The sequence below is a fragment of the Nelumbo nucifera genome, chromosome 7 (genome assembly GCF_055504915.1).
Source record: "Nelumbo nucifera cultivar China Antique chromosome 7, China Antique-T2T, whole genome shotgun sequence".
Taxonomy (NCBI): domain Eukaryota; kingdom Viridiplantae; phylum Streptophyta; class Magnoliopsida; order Proteales; family Nelumbonaceae; genus Nelumbo; species Nelumbo nucifera.
The window spans coordinates 31,405,170-31,410,648 of record NC_142655.1 but is presented as its reverse complement, the minus strand read 5'-3'; the positions used below and the strand labels follow the sequence as shown (position 1 = coordinate 31,410,648).

Sequence of the window (5,479 nt, the reverse complement as noted above, 5' to 3'; positions counted from 1 at the left end):
AAAAAGGACCTCGGCACCGAAAGGGGCGGAATACCGAGCTAAAGATGATCTCGACACCTCATCAACGAAAGCAACCTGCACAAGTATGGATCCCGAAGTGCATAGCCTAGGCGGAGAACAGATCGAGCACATAGCCTTACTATGTTAACTCGCCTCGGGGCTTAAGTCTAGCAGCTCGGGTATATACTCACTTCGGCAAGAAGAGGATATTTGCACAACTTTTGAACAGAAAAAGTACTTCATTGCTAAATGTTTGCTTTACAATGTTTAAAAGGAAAAAACAAAAACAAACAAAAAACACAAACGAGCTCACAAGCCCAGAGGTCAATCTTCCTCGCCTTCAAAAGGGACTTCGACAACACCCGAAGGACCCGCTTCGTCTTCGGAATCCGCATCGTCATCAGCTGCGGCAGCCATCTCCTGAGTGATGCGTAAGGTGGTTATGGCACTGATATCGAGCTCGAGGTACGTGTTCCTTATCATTCATCGGCTCAACTTGAAACCCCGTCTGTATGAGCCCACCATCATATTGTCAAAGCGCGGCGAAGCGATGTAATCCTCGATGGCTTTCACCTTCGCCTCCTCGACGGCCTGAGAAAAGATCTAAGTCTTCTCCCTAATATCTTCTTGAAGGTACTCGACCTGATGCTCCAATCCAACTTCAGGTCAGCCATATGTCTCACCACCATTCCTAAGGCCTCTTTGTCCCTCCGAGACCTCGATAGCTTAGCCCGCGCAGCACGGGAAGCCGCTTCGGTAGCTTCTGCTCGCTTCAAGCCCCTCTCCGCCTGAATTGCCAAGGCATGGATAGAGGAGTTCACCTGCTAGAACGAGGACAAATTAACTCGATTAAAAAAAAAAAACCACTCCGACTTACCACCATGGCGTGAGTTGCAGCTCGAGCACCTATGAGATTGGTAGGGAGATCGGCCCACTGCGCGACCTCCTTAGGACAAGTGGCGGCCTTGCTTTTTCGGAGAGCATAGCTCGGCGTCAGCACGCTCCCAATCTCATCATGGCTCCCCGAGCCCGAAGGCACAGCCCGGGTATAGGCAGTGTCGGCATAGGGAGCCCCTGCCGCTTCTTGAATTGATGGGGGGACCTCGGGCTCCCTAGGAGGCTCCACCATCGGTGCCTCGGGCTCCGCCACCCGGGAAGGATCGGCGCGAACTCGCTTAGCAGCTCGCTTCCTCCGTTTCATGCCAGCAAAAAGGTTTGCACCTCGAGTCTTGTCTGCCTCCATAACACCTGCAAAAAGGAGCTCGGCGTCATAAAACCTACCCGAACTCATACTGGCCTGAATAAGCTTGTCCTTCATCAGGTAGACCTCGCACTTGAGCCCTTGTCGGGCCCAGTCCTAGAGGCCCTTCACCGCTTGTTTCAAGTGTAAGAGCTTGAAGCTCGGGCGAGGTGACAAGTAGTACGCCCTCCTACGCCCAAGCAGGGGACCCGCTTGTTTCTTAAGCATGAGAATAGCGGAAAAAATTTCCAAGTCCAAAGGAAGGCAATGCTCACAGCAAAGGGAGATGGTTTCGACAAGGTTGCAGGTAGAGTTCGGGTGAAGTTGACCTATAGTAACACCGAAATGGTTCATGACCTCGACGATTAGGGGATGGAAGGGAAGGCGCAACCCGACAACAAGCTGCTCCCAGAAAATCATGATCTCATCTGGACCGTGTTCCCAAGGAAAGTCGTTCGAGGGTAAAAAGTAAGGGACTAAAGCCTTTCGGATGTCATAGTAGAGGGTCCGAACTTGTCTGGAACCCGACCTCGGTGGGAGGTGGATGCCAAACTACCCGAGGTGACTCGGCCTACAGGCTCAAACTCGAGCTCTTCCTCGAGCTCTACCTCGGGCCTTGCCTCGGACTCACTGAGGCTATCGGGGGCAGCAGCTCGGTTTGTAGAACCAACATCAGACCCCCTCAGGAGACTACCTAAACTACCCGAGCTAGACATCGAAGCGAAGAGAGCTGAGGACTCACCAGAAAAAGCCACCGGGCTGTGAAGGCGTGACGCGAGCTGACAGGCTTGGATGCGAGCTCAAGGAACAAATGCTGAAGGATAACAGAGGAAAGTGATTGGGGGTCCCCCCACTATTTAAAGCCACTAAACCCGCGCATCAACGGCCAAGATCGAAACCATTCAATGGCGCCCCACAAAGTCAGCTGCGCACTCCCCGAAGAAAATATACTTTTGCACGCACGTTTGAAAATTTGAAACTGTTTGGCACGCACGTTCAAAAGTTTGAAAATTTAAAATCATTTGCGTGCGTGAACCACACGCAGCCCGAGACCGGCCCCTGGTCGAGCTAGGCCGACCCCGGTTGAGCCGAGAACACAAGCAAACCGGACCGAAGAAGTTTCAAACCAAGGCCAAAGTGTCCCAAGGCAAATCCACCCGTCATCCCGTGAACTCCCCACGCCGGGTCAGGACCCCAGGCATGGGGAGTGGGGGGCAATTGATGGAGGGAGATTTGACCCGACCCCTTGGCCATGCGACACGTGGAAGCAACCGAGAGTGACCTGGAAAAAGCGCCAGCTCGGCACGACAGCAGGCCCACAACTCGAGCTCCGAGGTAAAGAGTCCCGAGCTCCCTCAAGGAGGAACCTACAACCCGAGCTCCGAGCTAAAAAGTCCCGAGCTCCCCAAGGAGGAACCCGAGCTCTCCCTTCGAGGTCCTGAAACTTACAAGTACAAAAGGAAAAAAAAAACCCTCGAACTACCCCTGGGCAGTTCGGGCCATACTTCTATCCGAACTCAAGATTTCACCTCGCACACCACTTTGGCTCTAAGTTGCCTGACTGAACAACCGTACCTGACGCCCAGGAAACCGTACACAGAGGTGACGCACCTAACCGGTTAGGGGACTTACACATGACAGCCGCCATCCAACGGCCACCTGCCACCGCCATCTCAAACGGACAGAGGCGGCCCTGGAAACTGGCAGTGGAGATTATGACACCCAAACTAGCAATTGACAAAAGAAATGACACCCGACCTGGCAGAGGAAGTGACCCGATATGGCAGAGGTAATGATGCCCGAACTGGCAGAGGCATGGAAGTAAGTGTACAGGGTGATTATAAAAGGCTCCCATCTCGCAAAGAAGAGGGTATGTGATTGTTGCGCTTTTTCTGGTCTTAGAATTTCTCACTTCCTTTGCCTTCTGAAGAGCACTAACTTGAACTTCGGAGTGTTCCAACCGGATTCCTCCCCGGAAGTCTCCATTTTCTTCCTTGTTTCAGGCACCCCCAATCTCGTCAAAAGCGAAGTAACTGACAGTTATGACCGACTAGATTGTGCATCATCAATTATTTTATAGAAAAATATAATTTGATGGAGAAATTTTCATACCAACTACGGATGAAGTTTGTAAAATAAGTTGTTGTAGAGGAACAAAGTCGATTTTGTTTTCTAGATGTTTGATGCAATCTTCTCTTTCCTCGTCAACTTGTGAATTTTTGTTTACAGTCATTTGGTATTGATTATTTACGATTCTACAACTTTCAGGAATTGGATTTGTTTTTTTAATTGATATAAAATATATAAAGTGCTTCTTTATAACGGGCTCGAAGTGATGTATATCATTGTTGGAAATTGTTGCTTGCATTTCATTTCCCTACGTAGATATAAGAAAGAAGAAATGTGTTACTGATCATCTTTTATATTAAATATAATAAATAAGGAGTCCGCGTTCTGTGCATCCGTGGGTGCATCAGACGCATGAACCTGCGAATGAGAAAATGACACGTTGATCAACTAATGTTAATATCCGTTTCAGTTTAATCGGACGGTTTACGCGGACATGAACCGGTTTGTGCGGACACGAAGCTGTCTGGAATACAGACAAAAGGGCCTCATTTTTTCGATTTTGTTTGCTCCTTCCACAGAACCCTACCCTTCCTCCATCAGCGGCAACAGAGTTCTAGCGGTTGATCGATAGTGACAATGAGACCTCCGGCAGCAATGTGTTCTTTTCTCTTCTTCTTCTCCTTTTTTCATCGTCTTCTCCGATGATAGGCGGCGATGCCCAGCCTTTTAACTCTTCTCTTCTTCTTTTTTGTTTAATTTCATCTTCGGTTTTGTTGTTCTGATGCAAGCTCATTGATAAAACTCTGTAGTAAGATCTTTTTCGTTTTTGTTGTTTGCTGTTCCCGTCTGTAGGAAATCTCAATTTGTTGTTCCTGTCTGTAGGAAATCTCAATTTGAAAACTAAGGTCTTTCTGTTGAGATAAGCCTACAGAACATTTGGATGGATGGATGCAACCCATCATTTTGAAAAATTCAACAAATTCAACAAATCCCTAATCTCTAAATGCTTTGTTTTCTGATGCTGTTAAACCCTAAAATTCAACAATTGTTGCATCTACCATATGCCATATGATGCTTAGATATTCAGTCTGAATACTCTGATTCTTCTTTTCTTTTTCTTTTTTTTTGTTCATATATAATCAGGTTTAGGACCATATACTAGCACCGGATGTAATTCGCTCTTTCTGTTTTTGGAGTGGAATCCTCATTCACGCTCATCTATTACTGTGTTTTAGTACCGGTCCTACCACCTGTACCTGTTCGTTCTTCAGATCGGACCTATCACTAGAGAGGACAAAGAAGAAGAGGAGAAGAAAAATGATCACCGGCCCTACCACCAGAGTTACTTGTCGAAGTAGAAGAATGGAGAGTAGAGGAGAAGAAGAATACGTCGCCGCCGGAGGTATTTTTTTCGCCGTCGATGAACCGCCGGAACTCTATTGCCGCTGATGGAGGAAGGGTTTGGTGTATGGATAGAGTTCGGTGGAAGAAGCTCAGGAAAACAGAATCGAAGAAATGAGACCCTTTTGTCCCAGACCGGTTCGTATTCACGTGAACCATCCGATTGAGTCAACCAGACCACATTAACACTCAAACGGACATTAATGTTGGCCTGATCGACGTGTCATTCTCCCATTCGCAGGTTCACACATCCAGTGCACCCACGGGTTCACAGAAGGCGGACTCAGAAATAAGATACATATAAAGAATAAAAAAACCTTTATAATTTATTACATATAAAGAATAGAACTTGTCGCACAAAATTCTCTTATGAATTAGTGACTCAACAATTTCCTTTATTGGATCTTCCTAAGTTTCAGTTTAGAGAAAGCAGTAAATAGATGGAGTTTTTACTATTGTCTTCTTTTGGTCTTGACAAAGTCTTGCTTTATGTTAGTTCTCAGCCTAAATTAATATTCATTGTATTCTAGTCTTTAATCTAAAGTTTGTTCATAAAACTTTGTCTTCTTCTCAATAGACCAGAATCTATCTTTAATTTACCAATATTCATCACATAGAAAAGCTTTTCTTTATATCTTTCAGTAATTGTACAAGTTGGATGAGCTAGGTTTTGCCCACCTAGAAGTTCGAAGATTTATAAGTAACCATTGTGTATTTTTGTTTCTTTTGGTGTATGATAGAAACGAGTAGTTTTGAACTCAAACTTGG

The 5,479-nt window shown here is 46.5% G+C and overlaps 1 long non-coding RNA gene across 1 annotated transcript; it reads left to right on the top strand.

Annotated features, from left to right (window-relative positions):
* The first annotated feature begins 3,802 nt into the window (after positions 1-3,802).
* On the top strand, positions 3,803-5,174 carry LOC104598248 (uncharacterized). Its single transcript, XR_735325.3, has 2 exons — positions 3,803-4,118; positions 4,454-5,174. It is a non-coding gene; the product is annotated as an uncharacterized LOC104598248 (long non-coding RNA).
* The last annotated feature ends 305 nt before the right edge of the window (positions 5,175-5,479 follow it).